Genomic DNA, 23,814 nt, shown 5'->3' on the forward strand with positions numbered 1-23,814 from the left:
AGATGCTTTATCTCTGTCGACTAAAATGACCTTTTCCTAACAGTCTATATTGAGCTCTTTTTCTGTTTCATGCCAACTGTTCTGCTGTCCAGTTCTCCCTTCTTAGCCCACGTTCCCACTGTCAGGGATGACGTAAGGTTGCTGCTCAAAGGAGGTGATACAGGTGCACTGGGCAAAGTACCGGGAGGTGGGCCCAAGGGGTCCTGGAGTAAAGGGTCCCCAGAAATATTCTCTGTTGATGGGGGTCACTACCCAAGCTCTGGCCTTTCCTTTCATGGAGAACTGAAGCCCCAAGAACAGGGGTAGGCACAGAGATAAAACACAGTGCCTTCCTGACCCTAACTCACCACTCCCTCTATCTGAGCTACATCAGGAAAGCAAGTAATTAATCTCTGAGACAGGAACCAGCTTCACCAGGGAGCAATGGGACAGGGGAGGAGAAGAGACTGGGAGAGAGCAAAACAGAGAAGCCAAGAGAGATGGGAAAGACACAGATACCAAGAAACAGGGACGGAACAATCCCCAACAGAGGAGATGAGCAAAGAAACACTGAAAAGAGCACAGCAGAGGGAGCACAGCAGTCAGGAAATCATCACCTGCTCTTCTGGCCCTGGCCAGGGCTCCCTCTCACATGGACCTCATCTCCCCAGACAGCAAAAGCACACATCCCAGGTTATAAACCTGAGGTCAAGGCACCTGTTCCCCATCTGCCTGGCCTGCCACCCAGAGAGCAGGAAGCCTGTGCCAACAGCACCATCTGCTGGCACAGGGGAGAACTGTGTGTTTCCAATTTGCCACCGCCCAGACAAGCCAGACAAGTCTCATCCCACTCCTGACCCTCCTTCAGCATCTTTGCACCTGCCAAGCCTGTCAGTCCTCAACACACGCGTTCTGTTCCCACTGCCTCGAATGTTCTTCCCCCAGATATCCCCGTGGCTGGCTCCTTCTCTTCCTTTGGGTCTCCACTTAAATGTCACTTCTATGGAGGGGCTATTCCTGACTACTCACCTAAAGTAGCCCCCTGTCATGCCTTCTAATCACCTCACTACCGTGTTTCCTTCCCAGGACTGGGAATTATCTGAAACTACCTGGGTTCTTGTCTTCCTCCCTCATTAGAAAGTACCACGAGGCCTGTCTGGATCTTAACAGTCCACTTTTGCATGACCTGTACTCAGAACAGGCCTTGGCAACAAGTATTTTTGAATGAATGGTTGAATATTCACTCAGCTGAGCTACGCTGAGCTCAAGAACCCAGCTTCAAACTCCACAGGGATGCCCCACGAGCTCCTCCCCATTCAAGCCCAAAGTCATTATCTTCCCCTGCAAACTGGGTTTTCCTCCTGCACGCCCAGCACAGTGACCCTCGTCTGCAAATTCTCTAGGCGTGAAACCCCCATTTCTATGGGGCTCTCCTGTCACACTGCTCACATGGACCACACACCTCATCTGAAGATCCCCTACACATGGCCATGGCCGGGCCCCTCCCCTCCAGCCCCAGCCCCCACCTCCACCTCCAGGTTCCTCAGGAACAAGGTTCCTCACCTCCCAGATCCCTTCCCAGGACTGCCAAAGCTGCCTTCCCAGGGGCTCTCTCTGCCACTCACCCAGGCACCCACCACCTCCTCAGCGCCACACTGGAGACCCTCCCTGAGCATACCCCACTCCTGCCCCAGTACCTGACTCACGGTTTCTCAAATAGCTCCATATACTTGCCCACCCCGGGCTCTTTGCCTTGTTGTGCCCTCAGTCGGAAACACCCCCTATAATCCCCCTCCTGGGGGATTCCTTTTCAACTTTCAAATGTTGCCTCCTTTAGGAAGCCTTCCCTGATTCCACAAGGAAGAATTCACTGCTCCTCCCACATCTTTACTGGCATTGCCTCACACTTTGCAGTTGGCTATTAAATGTCTCTCTCCTCCCATACATGTGAGCTCCTTGGGCACAGGGACCAGGATCACCTAACCACTCTCAGTGTCTTCAGTAATGGCTACGGACATGAGCACTAAAGGCTGTGCTAGCACTTTCCATGTGAATTCATTCAGTCCTCGAATATCCCTGTGAGGTAGGGACTCTCATTATCTTCACTTTCCAGATGGGAAAACAGAAGCTCAGAGAGGATTTGGGGGTTTATCCAAGGAACCTCATTAGGGAGGGACAGAACCAGGATCCCCATCACCCAAATCAATGCCTGGCACAAAGCAGGTCCCCAATGAATATTCATGAGCTGAACAAACACCTCTCTCTCTCCTGCATCAGACCTCAGTGCTGTTTACAGCCCTAAGGCATGAACACCCCGCGTTCCTGCTTTCTCTGTGCCAATTCTGACCCAGTTATATAAGCCAAGTTTCTCCTCTTCTCCCCTCCTTCTTCCCCCTCCTGTGAGCCAAAGGACCCTGCCATGTCAGGTGAGAGAAAGACTACGGACAAGTCTACGTTTAAAGGGCATGTAGGTGAAATTAGACATTGTACATGGGGTGCCTGGGTGGCTCAGCCAGTTAAGCGTCTGACTTCAGCTCAGGTCATGATCTCGGGGTCCATGAGTTCGAACCCCGCATCGGGCTCTGTGTTGACAGCTCAGAGGCTGGAGCCTGCTAGGATTCTGTCTCTCTCTCTGCCCCTCCCCTGCTTGCGTGCATGCACGTTCTCTCCCTCTCTCTCAAAAGTAAACAAACATTAAAAAGTTAAAAAATAATAAAAAAGAAACTAGACACTGTACAGAGGCATGCCTCAAAGCTTCCAGGTGTACCTTTCAGAATCGCCACAGGCATCTACACCTACCTCCTCTTCCTCTTCCGTAGCTGACCCTCCTTACATCTGCACTGTATACAGAATTTGCAGTGCACTATTTCCCATTTCAATTGTGTGGTTTCCCCACTCTGTCTAATCAATAATTGTTCTAGTATTGTTTTGTACTCTTTCCAACTGCCTTATTTATTACACAGCCACTCAGGGACATGGCTGCCTCTTCTGACCTTGACTCAATGGGTATGTGAGCTGTGAGTTCCGGACAGCTAACCCAAGGGGAAGCGTGTGGTGCACAGCCAGCCCACATTATTCTCTATGCTCAAGACCCACCACAGCAGGTACAATAGCACCTGCTCAGGACTTGCAGTTGACTAAGAGCAGACTGTGAAGCATCAAGAAAAAGATAAAGGCAAACACGGGTTTTTGACTGGATTAGCATCCCAACAGCTTTTCTTTCTCAGACACTTACAAATTCCCAAACCCACATCATTCGGGAGGCAGGACCTGCTGTCGTCTCTGACAAAGCCTGGGTCCCAGTTCACTCCAAGGAACTCTCCCAGAGCAGGAGACCAAAACGCGAAAGGCAGAGCTGTCTTAGGTGTCCTCTCTGAACAGAGCCCTCTTATAGCCATGAGCCCAGAAATCAACTTGGTCAGAAGGGAAAGAGGAAGTACATCCAAGCCCCTGGCTGATGCGGCTTCCACAACAGTACCTCGAAGTCCCGGGTTCAAGCGTGAACAGAGAAAGTGCCAGGGGCCAGGTATCAGGAAGCCAGCCCTACCCCCATCCTCCATCCCCACAACATCCAAATACTCTGGAACCAGGCACAACCACCCCTGTCTACTGCACACTCTACAACCTGTGCCTGATACTCCTGGAAGGCAGCAACCATCATTCCCTCCCAGTATGAACTCCCTCCATTACTCCATGTGCCCTCGGTGGGACCAGCAGCATCGATGTGTGTCTGTGTGAGTGCAGAGCACAGTTCCGTCCTTCCATGCCTGAACCCGTGTCTGAGCATGACACTGGGTCTGCCTTCGGGCCTGCGCTCAGAACTAAGCATGATCAAGAGAAGAGGATGACAAAGCCTACGGAGGCAGACAACCCTGGTTGAATCCCGCTCCATCCTGTGCCGCCTATACGACTGGGGCAGGTCACTTTACCACCCTGAGCCTTGGCTTCTTCCATTTTAAAAAGGAAAGAACGGGAAGAACCACTTCATGGGACGGTTGTGAGGACGAAATGAGGAAGGAAGCCAGTGCTCTGGAACCGGTAGCTATTTTTATTGCTGTTATAATGAAATGTGGCATCAAACATGCTTGTGCTTTTCAGGGACTGTGTTTCCGAGAGTGGATGGGACTGTGTGTATGACTCCACGCGAGGTCCTGTCTAAATGCATGTACCTGTGTGTGCGTGTCTGAGTGTGAATGCAGGAGCCCATGACTTACTGCAGTGGACTTAATGAACTGGACATCAACTGCTTCTCTCTGCTCCTGTCCCCGGGCCCAAGGAGACAGGAGCTGTGTGCCAACTCCCTCCTGCCAAGGAAAACTGCTCCTGGCCACCTCCTTGGCACCACCTAGTGGCACTGGATTTGTGAAGCTCAGACACCTGGCCTGGGAGTCCGGGAACGTATCTGCAGCAGGTGACAAGTCACAGACTATACAACCTCTGGGCTTGTTCAACCCTTGGAAAACCTCCAAGGGAAGTCTAGCCTTCTGTCTCAACCAGAGCTGCCTAACAGAACTTTCTGTAACGATGGAAATGTTCCGTACCTGTGCTATCCAGTACAGCAGCCAATAGCCACGTGTGCTTACTGAGCACTGGAAATGTGGCTAGTGCAAATACGGAACTGAATTTTTAATTGTACTTATTTTAATTATTTTTTTTATTTTTTTAACTTTTATTTATTCTTGAGAGACAGAGACAGACCATGGATGGGGGAGAGGCAGAGCAAGAGAGGGAGACACAGAACCCAAAGCAGGCTCCAGGCTCTGAGCTGTCGGCACAGAGCCCCACGTGGGGCCCGAATCACAAACCTTGAGATTATGACCTGAGCCAAGGTCGGACGCTCAACCGACTGAGCCACCCAGGCGCTGCTTAATTAATTTAACTTTAAACTGCCACACACAGGACAACATTAGTCTGAAGGACTGTCTGAGCCCTGGTATCCAGCTATGCCCAAACCAGACAGACCAACTCGCTGGGCCTCCCAGCCACAAGAACCAAGGCAGTCCCTTTTCACAAAGGCTGGTTTGACTCTGGCCATGTCCAAAGAGTCCTAACCAATCAGATGATGACCAACCGACCAATCGGATCTCCTCTCCTAGGACATATGAATGCATGAGGCACTCAAAGAAGGCAGCAGGAAGCAAGGACACCTGCTACTGAAAGACAAGAGGAACCAGGCCCCTGGGCTTGCTAGTGGGTCCCCGGGGATGCCAGTGCGCCACGCTTCTAGGATGCTGCACATCCCAATCCTGGAAGAGTTAGGGCCCCACGTGACTGAAGAGCCTCCAAAGAGCAAAGAGAAGCTTGGACTTAGAGACACATAAACCTGGTTCTGTTCTCAGATTGCCAGTTGTGTGACCTTAGGCAAGTGACAGCCTCTCTGAGGCTAATTTTCCTTGCCTGTGAAATAGGAATCAGAGTACAAATCTCCTAAGGACTGGGTAAAGATCAAGATAATGCATATAAAAGCATCTCCTACAGTGCAGCTGTGCAGAATAAGCACACAATGTTTGCTAGATTATTATTCATTCTATATAGCTTTATATTAAGCCATCATCATGTAAGTTTTTATAAACTGAAAAAAAAAAAACCCAATCCCTGACTAACAGAACAACTATCTGGGTCATCCAGATGCCACGCCAGGACATGCGCCATGGCTCCCCCCTTTCCTTCCAACCAAGTCCAGCCAGCCTCCACATCTTGCAGATCCCACCCTGTAGCACCTTGCAGCTAGCCATCCATTTCGAGAGCACACCTGAAGCCGCCTTCATCTTTCTCTCTTTTTTTTTAATTTTTTTAATGTTTATTTATTTTTGAGAGAGAGGCAGAGTGTGAGTGGGGGAGGAGCAGAGAGGGAGGGAGACACAGAATCCAAAGCAGGCTCCAGGCTCCGAGCTGTCAGCACAGAGCCCGACGCGGGGCTTGAACTCAAGAACCGTGAGATCGTGACCTGAGCTGAAGTCGGACGCTTAACCAACAGAGCCACCCAGGCGCCCCCCTCCTTCATCTTTCTCTTGACCCATTGTGGGTTCACGTCCATCAGCTCCAAAGGAGTCCCTCAGGGTCTCCCCAGGCAGTCACAGTGACCTTCCTATAAAGCTCCAGGCCTCCACTTAAAGCCTCCAACTATCTCCCTGTAGCTAAACTAATTGAATGCACACCCTGAAGCCTGACCACCCAGGCCCTCCGCCCTTTCGACCTGATTCCTCTTCCAATGCTCCAGCCTCACTCGTTCACTTGAGCAAACCTCGCTCTTTTTCACCTCTGAGCTAGCGTAAGATTCAACAGACAGGCCATAGGAATCACACAGAAACCCAGAAAGATAACTTTGGATACATAGGAATTTAGTAATGAAACTGAAAAATTGAAGTCTAGAGCTGGAATGACATATCCGATTATTTGGGAACATAAAATTATAATTTAATCTCTCATCTTATCCCAACTAAATTCCAAATGGATTAAAGAATTAATGTGAAAAGAAAAGAGTTAATGTGAAAAGGAAATAAATAAATACATACATACATACATACATACATACATACATACATAAATAAATGGCACCATCAACTTTCTGGATGGAGAAGGTCTTTCTAAGCATAAAAGTAACAAAGAAGTCACAAATGAAAAGTTTGACAGATTTTACTATCTTAAAATTTTAAACTTTCATACCAAAAAACAAGAGTAAAATTTAAGGGCAAAGGGTAAACTGAGAAAGATTATTTGGAAATAAAAATATGAATGACAAAGCGTTCACAACTTTAATTACCAAAGAGTTCTAATGAGTCAGCAGGAAATATATGAATATCCCAATAGAGAAACAGGCAAGAGTCATTAAGAAATATTTTCCCAAAAAATAAAATTTGAAACAATCTGTGAAAATATGTTACCTTTAGTGGTAGTCCAAAAAGTAATCAAAGACACAAAGATTTATATTCAAGGATGTTTTTGCAGCATTATTTTTTAATAGTTAAAAATGTATAAGACAACCTTAATATCTAAAAAATAAAGCAATGATTAAATAAATTATGAAACATCATAATAGGATTGTTATGCAATATTTTAACCATGTTTTTAAAGAGTATTTAATCGTGTCAAAAATGTAATTACATAATAACTTTTAAAAGGAAGCTAAAAAGCACAAAAAGACTAAAAAGAAACATCAAACTAATAACATTTCAGGTGGCAGGGCATGGGTTTTTATTTTTCCATCCCAATATTTGTATGCATTTATAAATCTTCCACAGTGAGCATGTACTATTTTTATAATCAAGAAAAAGGCTATTTTTAAAAAAGGGACGCCTGGGTGGCTCAGTCGGTTAAGCATCCGACTTCAGCTCAGGTCATAATCTCACAGTCCCTGAGTTCAAGCCCCGCGTCGAGCTCTGTGCTGACAGCTCAGAGCCTGGAGCCTGCTTCAGATTCTGTCTCCCTCTCTCTCCTCCCCTCCCCTGCTCATGCTCTCTGTCTCAAAAATAAATAAAAACATTAAAAAAAAATTTTTTAAAGGAAAAAAAGACTGTACTGATATGGGGAAATGCTTGTTACACTATGCAGAGAAAAGAAGACCCAAGGAGGCCATGGGGGCTTTTGTTCACTTACTCAGAGTTACGGTAGTGCTGATGTAATAGAGAATAAAATAAAATGTACTCTGTCAATCAAATAAATGCAAAAGTTAAATATCAATGAGGACTTGGGGATTGAATCCACATATACCCCTGACAGGAGTGTTAATGGTAAAACCTCCTTGGGAAGGGAAGGGGAGGGGAGGGGAGGGGAGGGGAGGGGAGGGGAGGGGAGGGGAGGGGAGGGGAGGGGAGGGGAGGGAAGGGGAGGGAAGGGAAGGGAAGGGAAGGGGAGGGGAGGGGAGGGGAGGAGAGGGGAGGGAAGGTATTGCAGTATAACTGAATACAATGTTACATTACCTTCAGCTGTACAATAGTGATTGATCGAGTGTATACATTATGCTATATGCTCACAAGTGCAGCTGCCATCTGAAACCACACAACACTACTGACTATATTCCTTATGCTGTACCTTTTATCCCTGATTTACTCATTCCGTAACTGCAAGCCATACCTCCCACTCTCCACCCCTCTGACAGTTTGTTCTCTGTATTTATGGTCTGTTTCTGCTTTTTGTTTATTTGTTTGCCTTGTTTTGTAGATTCCACACATAAGTAAAATCATAAAACCTGTCTTTCTTTTTACTTTAAATTCTAGTATAGTTAACCTACAGTGTTATATCAAAATAAAAGGCTTCTGCACAGTGAAGGAAACAATCAACAAAACTAAAAGGCAACCTACTGAATGGGAGAAGATATTTGCAAATGATATTTCCAATAAAGGGTCAGAATCCAGAATATAGAAAGAACTTATAGATAGGGGTGACTAGCTGGCTCAGTCGGTAGAGTACACGACTCTTAATCTCAGAGTCATGAGTTCAAGCCCCACACTGGGCATGCAGCCTACTTAAAATAAAAAATAAAAATAAAATTAAAAATATACAAAAATAATTTATACAACCCAACACCCAAAAAACAAATAATCCGATTAACGGGCAGAAGAAATGAACATAAAACCTCTCTTGAGGGCAGTATGTCTACCTCTGGAAGAGCTGCAACCCAACAGCCCTGCCTCCTGGTAACCCCCACACACACACACCCAGCCTCACCCAAATGCACAGAGGGTCACACGAGGGGACAGTCATTACAGTACTGTCTGCAATATAAGAAAATGGAAATGACCCAAGAGCCCACCAACAGGACACAAAAGGGGGAAACAAAAGATGTGACATGTTTGTACCCAAAAAATGCCACATGGCAGTGAGGCATAAATGCAGAACTGTAGTGGTAACATCGAACGCCGTTCTAAGCACTTGGCGTACATAAGCTTACGGAATCCGCAAAATAATCTACGAGGTTTTCGGTTTTACTATTATTCCCATTTTACAGACGACTAAACTAGGCACAGAGAAATTAAGGTACCTGCCTGGAGTCTCACAAGCTGGTAAGTGGCAGAGCCAAGACCTGTAACCCAGCAGCCCAAGGCCAGAACATGGCCAGGATACATTCACGTAAGCTTGAAAGGACATCATGCATGTGGATTCTTAATACACAGGAAAAAGTATATAATGTCTCTAGATGCTTATCCATGGATGTGACGGTGCTAAAAACACCGACTGAGAAAAAACACACCACGTTCCTGGTAGTACTCGCCTCTATGGATGGGGGGGACAGGGCAATGGGGCCAAGAAGGGATGATTACAGGAATTTGACTTTATGATGTCATTTCTTTTCTTTAAAAAGAAAAAAAAAGCTCAAAAAGTTTAAAATAGAATTACCATTTGATCCAACAATTCAGCTTCCGGGTATATACCCGAAAGAACTGAAAGCAGGGACTCAAACAGGTATTTGGAGACTCCTGTTCATGGCAGCGTATCGGCCAAAAGGTCCACGTGTTCATCCATAGATGAATGGATAAACAAAATGTGGCTAAACAAAATATACATACAATAGTCTTCAATCTTAAAGAGGAAGGAAATTCTGACACGCTACAACATGGATGAATCTTGAAGACGTTTCACTAGCGAAAGAAGCCATACACAAAAGGGCCAACGCTGTACAGATACACTCACCTGGGGCCACTTAGAGTGACCACATTCATAAAGTCAGAAAGTAGATTGCTGTGGTTGCCATGGGCTGGAGGGAGGGCGGGAGGAGTGGGGAGTTAGTGTTCGATGGGTGCAGAGTTTCAGTTTGGGATAATGAAAAAGTTCTAGAAATGGTGAATGGTGGGGGTTGTACATTATAAATATACTCAATGCCACTTAGTGCTATCCTTAAAAATGGTTACAATAATAAATCTCATATTATGTATATTTTACCACAGTTTTTTAAAGGTTTATTTATTTATTTTGAGAGAGAGAACACAAGTGGGAGGAGGGGAAGAGAGAGAGAGAGAGGAGAGAAGAGAATCCCAAGCAGGCTCCACACTGTCAGTGCAGAGCCCGAGGCGGGGCTCAATCCCACGAACCACCAGATCATGACCTGAGCCGAAATCAAGAGTCAGCCACTCAACAGACTGAGCCTTGCAGGCACCCCTATTTTACCACAACGTCTAATAAGGTTTGGTGAAAATGCAACAAAACGTTAACAGCTGTCAGGTTCGGGTCATCAGTACTCTGAGGTGGCCATGTCATTATTGTAAAAAATCAAACAAGCACGGGGCGCCTGAATTGTCTCAGTCAGTTAAGCATCCGACCCTTGATTTCGGCTCAGGTCATGATCTCACGGTTCATGAGATCAAGCCCTGCATCAGGCTCTGCACTGAAAGCATGGAACCTGCTTGGGACTCTCTCTGTCTCTCTCTCTCTGCCCCTCCCTGGTGCATGCGCACGCGTTCTCTCTCTCTCTCAGAATGAAGAAATAAACTTAAAAAAAATCAAACCAACAAAACCAGAACCTCCGGACGGCAGAGGGTGTGGAAGGCAAGGCCCTTGCAGGCAGGACACCCCTCCCAGCTGGCTCAGGGCCTTCCATCTCTTCCCTCCCCCTCCTACTTTTACTGCATCATGGTTGCTACGGAAACAGGGCCCCTTGGGCTCCCAGAGCTCAGCCCAGGTGCTACTGACTCCAGGAATAATGTCAGAGTATGAATAAAACAAAAGCCCGACCATCCGGGCCTCGTACACACACACACACACACACACACACACACACGTCTGCGCTCCTGGTGGGTTTCCTACTGAAGGTGTGTCCATCCATGTGCCTACAGTGATACCACTTGCCCATACCTGTCAGCAGCAGGCCTGGGTCTGGGTGCATACGGGTCCAGTTTGCCCCTGTGGGTATGCCTGCACGCACACGGGCATATCACACGGGCACCTGTGTCCACACAGCCCAGGACTATTATTACTAATATCGGAAATACTGTGGCAGGTAACATGTACCAACTGCTATGTACCGGGCAGGGTGCTCCAGGGTGCCTGGATCATCTCCTTGGAACCGCACAATAGGACCCACATTTGTGATCCCCAGATAAATGAGGCACAGAGAGGTTGTATGGCTTGCCCAAGGTCACCCAGAGCACATGAACCTAACCACTGAATCTAGATGACGGGGAGAAGAGCTTTCAATGTCACTGGTTCCCAAAGAGCCACAAACACAGCTGCACCAGAAGGAGCACCTCTGGCCCTGATGAGGCCCAGGTCTCCCAGGCCCCACTCAGGCCTAAGGAAGCAGATTCCCCAGGGTGAGTCTGCACAGCAGCCAGGGGTGGGCACCCCTGATCCAGCCTATGCTGAGCTGGCAGGAGGGTCTGGACAGGGCATGGCAGGGTGAGGTCCCTTCAAGTCCTCTTTCTGGGCCCAGAAATGCACCTGGAAAAGCCTGTAGCCCAGAGATCCTCAATTCCAGATGTGTCTACCGGCAGCAAGGCAATCAGGAAAGTGGCAATGGCTGCCGTTGCACGCGCGCGCGTGCACACACACACACACACACACACACACCCCTCAGGGCAGGGCTCCAGAAGTCAGTAATGTGGCTTTGCGGCCTGCCAGGCACGGATTTCCGCCCACTCCACCCTCGAAGAATGAGGAGGGCGTGGGACGGAAGATGACACTGTGGTACCCTGCTGGTTCACGGCCCAGCCCGAGGCAGGGAGGGGTCAACCACCTCACCTAAACAACAAACTGTGACGGAGCTGGGCTGGGCACCCCAGAGGCTCCCACAGCCTCAGATTTCAAGGGGAGAGGGACGCGGGCAGAAACCACTGGACCACCGCAGAGCAGGAAGAAGTAAAGGCATTTCCTGCTAAGGGAACAACATAAGCAAGGAAGTAAAGGCATCAAGGCGAAAAAGTGCCAGAAAACAGCAAGTCACACCATCTGGCTTGGAGCTGAAGATCAAGAGGAGGCACGGTTGTAAGAAAAAGGGGGGAAAAACCCACCAAACCCTAGAAATGTGCTGAGACACAGAGAAGTTAAATAACTTGCCCAAGTTCATCCAGATGGTGGAGTCCGGATTTAAAACATAGGCTGCCTGACTCTGAAGCACAAGGAATAACCACTAAGACGGGGTTCACTGGTTGGCAGCCTTTTCCTCCGTGCACACCTTGCAATGCTGTGAAGTGAGCCCAGCTCGGCCTGGAGCAGTGGTCCTCTTTGGGGCGGGGAAGCTTCTACTCCCTCCCCTCTGAAAACTCAGCAATGCCCGGACACATTTTTGACTGTCACTCCTAGGGGGCAGGTTGCTAGTGTCTCATAAGCAAAGGCCAGAGACGCTGCTCAACATCTACAATGCACAGGACAGCCCCCAAAACAAAGATTTATCCAGCCCCAAATGTCAACAGAAACCTTAACCTAGAGTGACCCACCCACCTGGAGCCCATTTTAACATCCAACCTGACCTGAACCATTGACAATCAGCACACTGCTCATCCCTTGGGACTGGGGTTCCCAGAAACTATTGCACATTAGAATTACCTGGAAATCAGGGCACCTAGGTGGCTCAGTCGGTTGAGCGTCCGACTTTGGCTCAGGTCATGATCTCACAGTTCGTGAGTTCCAGCCCCGCATCGGGCTCGGTGCTGACAGCTCAGAGCCCAGAGCCTGCTTCAGATTCTGTGTCTCTCTCTCTCTGCCCCTCCCCTGCTCACACTGTCTCTCTCTTTCTCTCTCTCAAAAATAAATAAACACTAAAAAAAAGAATGAAAAGAAAAAGAATCACCTGGAAATCTTAAAAAAAAAAAAAAAATACTGATGATGGGACCCACCCCAGACATTCCGATTTCCAACTCTGGAACTGGGTGTGACCTGGGCATGAGAATCTTTTAAAGCCTCCCAGGTGATAGCAAAGTGCAAAACATCTGGGAACCACTGCCTTGAGGGAGAGGAGGATCAAATTATCTGCTATGGACCAGAGACCGTTAGTGGATGCTAATGCCAGAAAGAGAGGACATTGGAAAGTCAACACAACCAAAAACCGCCCAGCCCCCCACCAGCTTGGGGCGGGGATGGTCCCACACCAGGCTCCCAGGAACTAGGCTATGTGCAGTCAGCACTAACAAAGCCTGCCACGGGCACACAGAGGGCAGAGCTAGAGACGACTTTGGCATGATGGATTAGTCAGAGCTGGCAGAGGCCTGAGGAGGAGGTTAATTAGAGAGCCTTTGTCAACTGTCTGGACAGGAGATAATGGGCCTGAACCAGGAGGAGGGCGGGAGAGGGCCTCGTGACTCAGGGACTTCACAACCCGGTGACAGAGAAAGAACTGGATTGGAAGACAGAAAAGGTTAATTGAGAGTGAGTGTGGTCTGGGGACAGAGCAGGAAGTGATCAGTCAGCTGCTGAAGGCAGAGATGAGAGCACCTGGGAGGGGGTGACCTGGGACAGGGACTAGGGAGTCAGCCATAGGGAGACAGGGAGCTGGAACCCGAGAGGGATGACAGCCCCAGATCACAAGTGGCCCACTGGTGACCCTCTGCGCTGAACCTGGCCTACAGGGCAGGCCACACATGGCTTGAGTTAGCTCTCAAGACTTTTCCTAAAATTCCAGATTTCCAGCTTCTCTTGGACAGTGGAAGATCTGGTGAGACAGGCAAGCATCCCCACAGAGGCTGATATGTGCCCCCAGACCCCTTCCTGTGGTTGTCTTCGGCCCTGCCAGATCCCTGCAGCCATCAGGCCTATCTTCAGAAAGAAGAGACAGGACAACGTGCTAAGCCAGAAAGCGGTGATGATGGAGGGGCTGCTAGGGGGAGGAGGAAAGGAGCCAGGTGCTGCACAGAGCCAGACAGCTCTGTCCTGGTCCCGCACCCCCCACCTCAAGCTAGGAACATCCCCACTTGGGACCTCACATACTGATCTGTAAACAAGGAGGCTGATGCCCATGACCTCTAGTTGCCCACCCTCATGTCCACTGGGCTCCTGCAGGCTGCCCAGGTCAACCCTTCTGACCAGGCTTTGAGATGAAGCCTAGAAAACCTGATTCTTTACAACACAGATTACCCCAGGCAGTGAGAAATCCCAACTAGAGCTGAAGGGGCCAGGGATGACCAGCTGGGGTGCGGGGGGGAAAGAACACTGGGAACGGGGAGGGATGAGAAACCAAGCAATGGCAGCTACAGAGATTCCAGATGAAAAGAATGGTCATCTTTGAACAATCAGAACTGTATTGTAATAGAATAGGCATCCTTACAAAGTATGAGCTCCCTGTTGCTGGAGGTAACCAAGCTCAGGTTCAGTGACTAGTTTCAGGGGCACAATGAATTTATGTAGTGGCTCATTTGACTTTTTTATTTCAAGTTCTGAGATTCAAGGGCTCCAGAGATCTGGAGATCTCCCTTAAAGGCTCCCACCCCTCCCAATGCTCCCAGGGCAAGCTGTTGGGGATCAGGCTCTGGACTCTGCCTTCCAGAAAAGAAGGGCCTAGATGGTCTGGAAAAAGCACAGAACGTCCACTTCCTTGCTCCCCTTGCCCTTCAGCAACCCCACAACCACACAGCCAGACCTAGCAACCCCTGCTGCACAGCCCCCATCCCAGCAGAGCCTCACCAGGGCCCCCTCAGAGGGAGAGGGAACAGCTAGCTCCTGGGAGAGGGCCCTCTACATCCTCTCCCCACACTCCCATCCCCACTCCCTGCTCCCAGCCCCACAGGGGACAGCAGAAGGAAGGAAATAGAAGCAAGCACCCCTGACATTCCCAGGCACCCTGTCCAGCAGGAGCCTCTCTGAGGGCAGCGGGGGTCCTGACACACCCCAGGGTCCACAGTGTATGGACAGGAAGCACGTGGGAAGGACAATGTGGGGAGTCAGAGCCTCTCTTCAAAGCCCATAAGAGCAATTCTTCCCCAGCCCTGGCCAAATCCAGCCCCTGGTGAGCCAAGCAAAGCCCTATGGCCTCCTCCCCATGGGATTCTGAGTCTTCTCATCGAGTCAGGCCAGCAGGCCTCTAAGTCTGGGGAGACCTGTGAAGAAGCTCAAGTACATGGCCAGGGACCTGAGGACTGAAGGACCCTTTCAGGGAGCTGAATGGGGTGAGGAGGCTCCCCCAAGAAGAGCTGGGCCCAGGATGGTGGGCCCCAGGCTGCCCATCTGCATTCCACTCTCCCGTTTCCCTGCCCTGGTCCCCCACAGTAACACACTTAGCCCTGTCCCATGGGATCAATAAGGACCACTCAGCTCCCCAGCCACTTGGCAAACACCCCCACAGGGCCCCAGGAATGAGCAGAACCCCTCCTGCCCATAGTCTCATACCCATCTCAGAAGGGCCCGATGCCCAGTGCCCACTGGCCAGAGCTTCCAGCTAGCTCCCTGCTTGCCCATCAGGAGACACCCACCGGACCTGGTCAAGACCCAGGAAGCTGCTTGTCCACCAAGAATCCAGAACAGGGACTCACCAGGGCTTCCTAGGCATGGCGGGGACCAGCCGGGATGAGGGCCAGGAACACACAAATCCCTGGAGTTTGCAGACCTTGCTGCCTGGCAAATGGCACCTCCAGGTGCATCCTCAGTGTCTGGCAATGAAATCAGGCCACAGCCCAATTGCCAGCTGAACACCCGCCCGCCTTGCTTCTCCCTGTAGCCACTCACGCCCTGAGACTCCAGATCCCAAAAGAGACATGTTCGTGGTTACCATAGGAACTCGCTAAAGCCAAAAAAGGCACCACACAGTCACCCACATGGGCCCTCAAAGCTCATGTCCACCTGCACAGGCAAGCACACACACACTCCTACACACACCCACACACGCCTACACTGTGCTCAGGCTCAGGGCCCACAGGGTGTCTGGAAGTGGGTGCCCTGCATGCGTGGTCCAGCCAGCTGCTGATTACAAGGGCAGTGGCGCCAGCCGGTGCTGACCTGGAGCTCGCCTGCCAAAGGCACCCTAGGAGCTGAGCAGGGTTGGGGGTCACGGCCCAGGTCACTGCCAGGCCTGCCTGCAAGGTCAGGGAGAGGGCACTTCCTGGACTGTTTCCCGGCCACAGACCATCTCTTGCAACCCTTCACATGTTGCTCCTCTCCTCTGTCCCCTCTATGGTCAGGGGGGAGGGTAGGTATGAGGGTCAGGATCTAAACCGGCCACGTGGAGAGGGGAGAGGGGGGAGAGGAGAGCAGGGATCATGTATTCAGAGCCTTACTCCCCCATCTCCATAAATGGGACCAACATCCACCCAAGGGCTCACCCAGAAACTTGAAAGTCTTCACCTTGGCCCCTCCCTTGCTCTCACCTCCCACATCAAAACCAATCCAGGCTGGGAAGACCACCTCTTCGATAACTCTCCAATCTGTCCACTCTCCCCAACCCCACTGCCCCCGCCCCAGCCTCCAACCTCTCCAGTGAGTCAGCAGAGGACAGCCAGAGGACCCTCTGACTCAAATCTGGGTCCTACTCCCCTTAAAACCCTGCAGTGGCTCCGGTTACCCAGAGAAGCCAGCTCAGCTCTCCACACAGCTGTCCCATACTGCCAGAGGCTGCCCAGCCTGCCCCCATACTCCCACCCCAGTATTCCATCTGGTGGTAGTAACCGCCCCCAGAGCCCTCCCACCCGCTGCGTTTCTCACCTCACTGTCTGTGCACTGTTGCTGCCTCTCTCTTCTGTGGACTGACCTTACTCACCCTCGGATACGGCTCAGGCATCACCAAGTCTGCAGGAAACCCCTTCCATCTTCTCAGAGGACATCTCTGCCAGCCCTCCTCACACTCCCCTGCAGTTGTCTGACTATACATCTGCCTGCCTCCAGGTCTGTAAGCTTTCATGAGCAGAGACCATGTCTTTTTCATCTCTGTTTTCCCACCAACTCCAGGGCCTGGCACCGGGCTTGGAATGGAGGTGCCCAGTAATTATGAGCTGAATTGATGCAGCATTCTAACCCCCAGAACAGCAAGCTCCCCTGCCCTTAACAACCCAGCATACTCTCAGCACATTCCCTGGGTGTGTAAGATGAAGTGACTAAGGGGGCAGCCCCAGAAGGTTCTAGAACATCTTAGTGGTACCTGAAGGATTCTTGTAATCCACTGTAAGCAAAGTCCTGGTGGAAAATGGGGAAATTAACTGGTGATCATGGCCTTCGGCCAATGCATGAAAAACGCCACGAAATTGGAATCAAGGGTGGACTGTGGAGCCACAGGCTTTCTGGAAGGAAGGCTGGAAAGCTGGAGGCAGAGACTTGATGCACTGACACCTGGGCCCTGACTCTGCTCCTCCCCAACATGAGCATGTGGCCTTGCCAACACCACCACAAGAACCAGGAGAAGCAGATGTCTGTAAAGGTAACCATCTAGATTTTGTGTGTAATTCTCACTGAATGGAGATCGAAGCCCTGAGTTTACAGCCCCCATCCTGCATGAGCCATGGCTCCAGCAGCTGCCATCAAGGATCCTAGGGGACAAGAGAAGATACGCTGCGTCTGCTCCTGCCTGTGTGGTCACCCTGCTTCTAATAAAATGTTGAATTCTTAGCTGGTGAAATCTGAACCTAGAGTAGGGATGGCCGTGTGGTATCTTCTGGCCAAACCACAGGACAGCTTGAAATGCTTCTCTTGGCCGGGCTGCTGGGAAGATGCTCCTCCAGGCCCTCTCCCTCCCTCTCTTGAGGAAGAAACAAGAGGACACAGTCACCTCCAGGCTTCATCACATGCTTTCTCTCTATTCAGAGAAGCCATTTCTAGTGACCAAGAACTGGGACCATCAGTTAGAAAGGAGGATTTGGGGGGCACCTGGGTGGTTCAGTCAGTTAAGCATCAGTCATGATTTCACAGTTTGTGGGGTCAAGCCCCCCGTTGGGCTCTGTGCTGACAGCTCAGAGCCTGGAGCCTGCTTTGGATCCTGTGTCTCCCTCTCTCTCTGCCCCTTCCCTGCTCCCTCTCCCCCCCCCACCCCCCCCCTCAAAAATAAATGAACATAAAAAATTGTATAAAAAAAGAAAGTTGGACTCTGTTTCCTACAAGGCAATGGGTTCTAGATTTCCCCACCATCAGGAGTGTGCTTGCTACTGTGCCCCCAGCAGTGGAGACAGGCTGCACTGAATCATCCCTATGCTCACCCAGTCCCATTATGGCCAGTTGCTGTGTATGACAGTCATCTCAGATGGCTGGAGCATGGCTTACCAGCCTGTGCAGCAGAAACACACACACACACACACACACACGTACCCACACATGTGTGCGTGCCCATCTCTTTCTTTAGCAAAGAAACAGGGGTCTGTGAGGGGGGGCAGGGGCAGCAAAAAGGAATGGAGGAAGGTTATCTGAGGCTCCTAGCTCAGGCCCTCACCTCCCAGATGCTGCTTCAAGGACCTCCATGAGCAAATCCTAGATTTGCTAGCCTGGGCTCGCCTCTGGGGGAATCTAGTCTATGGCTCAACTACTGCAGTTGACGAAGGGTCAGCCCCCAGAAGGTTCTAGAACATCCTGGTGGTACTGAAGGATTCTTATAACCTTATCCTAAGCTGGCCTCGGCCCCATCTGCTGATTCTGCCTCTTTCTCTCCTTCCCTCCACCTGCACATGATAGGCTAACCATAATGACCCATAACTGAATCATTCACCAAATCTAGATTGAGAACCTGCTATGTGCCAAACACGATGTTAGATTCTAGGGTGCCAGAGACAAAGTGTGCAGAGCCCCTGTTTTCAAAGACATCCGTTCATGCATGTATGCATTCACTTTTTCAACAGCGAGTACCTCCCATCATCGAGGTCCTCAGAGAAATACAAAAGGACAAAGGTCATGAAGGTAAACTCCTAGAATGTCAAAGCTACAAGAGAGCAGGTTAGACAGTAGTCCAACCATCCCGTCTTACAGATGTGGGAAGCTGAGTCTTGGAGAAGTTAACCATTTGCCCATCTGTTAGCCTGGGGCTATACCTGGCCCTCCCAACTCCTCCCGTGTGCACGGCCACCACCTCCCTCTCCGATGTTCCCGTGTGGCTCCGTGCCCCCTGCACCTTGCCGGTGAGGGTCCTCATCATTCAGGCACCAGAGATGCCACTCGACCTGGGCCTGCAGCAAGGGCATGTGGTGTGAAGGCAGAGGTGCATATTCTGTGCCACCCAGATTAGGTGCACGGCCCCCGAGCAGAGCGGGGCTAAAAAGAGTGAGAAAGCAGAGTGGCCAAGGGAGGTGCTGAGAACTACTCAGCTCCAGCCTGGACGAAACCAGCCACGAAGTACAGACCGGGATTCAAACCCCAGCCCCATGATTTCTTCACCGATGACCTTAACCAAGTGTCCTGCCTCCATCTTCTCAGCTGTACCACGCCGAGAGCGACGGCAGCTGCTTCAGGAGGCGGTTGTGAAACCTCAGGGAAACTGTGCCATTTCAACTTAGCGCACCGTAAGTGCTCAGCAGTGGCGAGGCCAGAACCCCCACCTTCAGAGCTGGGTGGCTCAGGGACACCTCCAGGAGATACGCGGCTGACTGTCTTTGTGTCGAGAGCACTAGGTCCCCAGAGAAAGAGCTAAAGCAACTGGGAGCACAGGCCACAGCGCAGGGGTGTCTGCTGCTCAGCAAAGTCAACGGGCTACACTGGTAGAGAGAAAGAGGTCTCGCCCAGCGGAGGCAGAAGGAGGGTGGCACCCTGGTGCCTAGGAGAGCTGTAGCCCATGTAGTTAGCTTCCTAAGGGACATACCAACAGGGCGCCCAGGTGGCTCAGTCGGTTAAGCGTCTGACTCTTGATTTCGGGTCAGGTCATGGTCTCACTTTTGAGTTCGAGCCCCACATCAGGCTCTGTGCTGACAGTGCAGATTCTGCCTGGGATTCTCTCTCTCTCCCTCTCTCAATGCCCCTACCCTGCTTGCTCTCGCTCTCAAAATAAATCAATAAACTTTAAAAATGTTAATCTAATGGACATATCAGCGAGCAGAGCCATATCCTGGGCATCTAGGCAGATCTCCACATTAGGGACTATCAATGGAGGGGAGGAAGACAAATGAAAAAACAAGTACTGAACTCCCTTTTAGTCCCCAGGGTAGCGGGGGTGGCTAGCTTAAAGCTCGTATGGTGTCTGTCCAGCCCACAAGCCACCTTTCTTCGTGGGAACTAACCCCTCCCACATAGAGAGGTGACCACAGCAGCCATATTTTATCATAAAACTTCATGTCTCCAGCTAAACTGATTGGACCAGGGGTACACAACTGACCCAAGCTGGGCCAGTAAGATTCTCTCTCTTTTTCAACAGTTTTATTGAGATGTAATTTACACATCATACAATTCATCATTTTAAAGTACACGATTCAATGGCTTTAGTATATTCGCAAGGTTGTGCCACCATCACCACTATCTGGTCCTCGGACATTTACATCACCCCACAAAGACACCTGCATCCTTTAGCACTCACTCCCCCTAACAACCTCCCCAGCCCTAGGCAACCACGAATCTATTTTCTGTCTCTATGGATTTGCCTACTCTAGACTTCTCATATAAATGGAATCACACAATATGTGGTTGTGACTTTCACTTAGCATAATGTTTCCAAAGTTCATCTATGTTGTAACATGTGTCAGTACTTGGTTTCTTTTGATGGCCAAATGGTATGCCATTGTATTGATGTGTCACGTTTTGTTTACCCATCCATCTGATAAACATTTGGGTTGTCTCCACTTTGGGCTATTATTAATCATGCCGCTATGAACATTCGTGTTACAAGTTTCTACACGAACAACATATATTTTCATTTCTCTTGGGTATGTACTTAAAAGAGGAATTGCTGGGGCGCCTGGGTGGCTCAGTCGGTTGAGCGTCCGACTTCGGCTCAGGTCATGATCTCACAGTCCGTGAGTTCGAGCCCCACGTCGGGCTCTGTGCTGACAGCTCAGAGCCTGGAACCTGCTTCAGATTCTGTGTCTCCCTCTCTCTCTGACCCTCCCTCATTCATGCTCTGTCTCTCTCTGTCTCAAAAATAAACATTAAAAAAAAAAAGAAAGAAAAAAAAGAGAGGAATTGCTGGTCATATGGTAACTCTGTGTTTAACCTTTTGAGAAACTGCCAGATTGTTTTCCAAAGCAGCTGCACCATTTTACATTCCCAGCAGCCAGCGGTGAACAAGGGTTCCAGTTTCTCCCCATCCACACCAATACTTGCCATTATCTTCTTTCTGATTATAGTCATTCTAATGGGTGTGAGGTAGTATCTCACTGTGGCTGTCATGTATATTTCCCTGATGGCTAATGATGCTGAACATCTTTTCACGTGCTTATTGTCCATTTATGTATCTTCTTTGGAGAAATGTCTATTCAGATCCTTTGCACATTTTTTAATTGTGTTGTCTTTGTATTGTTGAGAGCTCTTTATGTATTTTAGATAAAAGTCCCTTATCAGATATGATTTGCAAATATTTTCTCCCACTCTGTGGATTGACATTTCACTTTCTTGATGGTGTCCTTTGTAACACAAAAGTTTTTGATTTGGATGAAGTTCAATTTATCAATTTGTTGCTGTTGCTTATGCTTTTGGTGTCATATCTAAGAAACCACTGCCTTATTCGAAGTCACAAAGATTTACTCCTATGTTTTCTTCTAAGAGTTTTATAGGTTTAGCTCTTACATTTAGGTCTTTGATCCATTTGAAGTTAATTTTTACATATGGTGTGAGAGAGGGGTTCCATTTCATTCTTTTGGATGTAGATATAGCTGTACCAGCACCATTTGTTGAAAGACTATTTTTCTCCATTGAATTGTCTTGGCACACTTGTTGAAAAATCAACTAAGGGGCGCCTGGGTGGCTCGATCGGTTAAGCGTCCGACTTCGGCTCAGGTCATGATCTCACGGTCCGTGAGTTCAAGCCCCGCGTCGGGCTCTGTGCTGACAGCTCAGAGCCTGGAGCCTGTTTCAGATTCTGTGTCTCCCTCTCTCTCTGCCCCTCCCCTGTTCATGCTCTGTCTCTCTCTGTCTCAAAAATAAATAAACATTTTAAAAAAATTAAAAAAAAAAAAAGAAAAATCAACTGACCACAAAAGTGAGGGGTTTAAAAAAAAAGTGAGGGATTTATTTCTGGACTCTGAATTCTGTTTCATTGACCTATATGGCTATCCTTACACCAGTACCAAATGGTCTTGATTACTGTAGCCTTGTAGAAAATTTCAAAATCAGGAAGTATAGTCCTCGAAATTTGTTCTTCTTTTTCAAGACTACCCATAAGTTTAGGGGTGCCTGGGTGGCTCAGCCAGTTCAGCGTCTGACTCTTGATCTCAGTTCAGGTCAAGGTCTCACATTTCTTGGGATCAAGCCCCACGTCAGGCTCTGCGCTGACAGCACGGAGCCTGCTTGGGATTCTCTCTCCCTCCCTCTCTCTCTCTCTGCGCCTCCCCCGCTCATACGCTTTCCCCCCGACTTTTTCTCTCTCTCAAAATAAGTAAATAATCTTTAAAAAAAGAAAGAAAAGACAACCCTTAAATTTCTGTATGAATTTTAGGATCAGTTTAGCAGTTACTGCAAGGAAGCCAGCAGGAAGCTTGTTGGGGAGGCTCTCCAGTTCCAGCTCAACCCCTCCTGAACTCTACCTCCACTTTCTCCCCTAGGTTCCCTGAGACACCCTGGGATCTTTTCTGTATTCTCTTTCGCTTAACCATATTACACTGAGGTTTTCTTTCTTGCAATCAGAAGAATATTAACCAAGTACAAGTAAGAACACAGTGCTACACACCATCCCAAACAGCCATCTCAGCACTACCTCCCCAGGACCAAAGTCCTCAAACTGTCCCCCAGATACCCAATCCCAATGCTGGCCAGTGCCCCCCGCCCTTCACTCCACCTTGAAACGAGTTCCCTTCCAGGTGACACACATCATCTTTGCCCGTTAAACAGCCTCTCAATAAATGCCTGTGAAACTGAACTAAACATCCCAAAACAACACCAAAAGAAACATCCCCACCACTCCACCCCCGCTTAGTAACCCTGTTTCGTGCCTAATTCTCATTCAATACGCAGATAAGAAGCTCCTGGAACATTAGACTTCAGACAAAGGATGCAAAAACTGAAGTCTGGAGAAGTTAAATGTCTTGCCCATGAGTGACGATTTGCCCTGAACACTGAGCCACACTGATGCACACCCCACGCCAACCGGCATAGGCCCAGGTGCACCTATTGTCCCGCCCCATCTTTAAGAGCCGCTAGAGAAGCTGCCTCCTCCTGGCAGTCTTCCAAGACTACTCCCACGGCAGAAAGCTCTCAGAAGGCAGGGACTGTCTGCCACTCATCCCGGCCCTGCTAACTGCTTACCCTCACCGTTCTGAGCAAAACAGACCAAAGTGGGAAGCCTCTTATTCTCACCCCTATCTGCCGACTCTCAAGACCGGCTGTGCTTTGCCCCGGGACCTGTACCCAGGGCATACACAGCCAGTGCTAGCAACTAGATGGCATGGCAGAGGGAGGCCGGCCTGGAAAACCTTTCAGCTGAGATGGGGTGTCACAGGCGGGAGGAGCTGCCTCTGAAGGAGGACACTCATTGGAGGAATTTCTCATGCACCAGCGAACTCACATATGGCAGGATAATATTTTGGGCTAGTGACCAATGCTATTTTTTTCCTCCTAGAATTTCCCTCCTTTTCAATTCACTCAATTGGAGCAGGTGGTTGGTCAGTACTCATTGCCCAGGGAGGGATGAAGATGGAATGACTTTTTCAAAGTCTGAAGCGGGGAGGGGAATCAGGATGCAAACACAATGGCTGGGGAGAAATACACATGGAAAAGGAGCAAAGACGGTGAGGGAGGAGCAGGTGGAGGTTCTGGGAGAGAGGTGTGTCTGCGCAGGGCTTCCCAGACAGACGGGCAGACATATGGCAAACCGCGGCAGACAACTCCCAGCCCCCGAATCTGGTGTTGAAGCCTCAGAGAGCCGCAGGG

The 23,814-nt window shown here is 49.5% G+C and overlaps 1 protein-coding gene across 5 annotated transcripts in view; it reads right to left on the reverse strand.

Moving 5' to 3' along the window:
* Positions 1-23,814, reverse strand: part of RAP1GAP2 (RAP1 GTPase activating protein 2) — a 191,696-nt gene that overhangs the window by 163,617 nt on the left and 4,265 nt on the right. The window lies entirely within an intron of this gene.

This window comes from Panthera tigris, chromosome E1 (assembly GCF_018350195.1).
Source record: "Panthera tigris isolate Pti1 chromosome E1, P.tigris_Pti1_mat1.1, whole genome shotgun sequence".
NCBI lineage: Eukaryota > Metazoa > Chordata > Mammalia > Carnivora > Felidae > Panthera > Panthera tigris.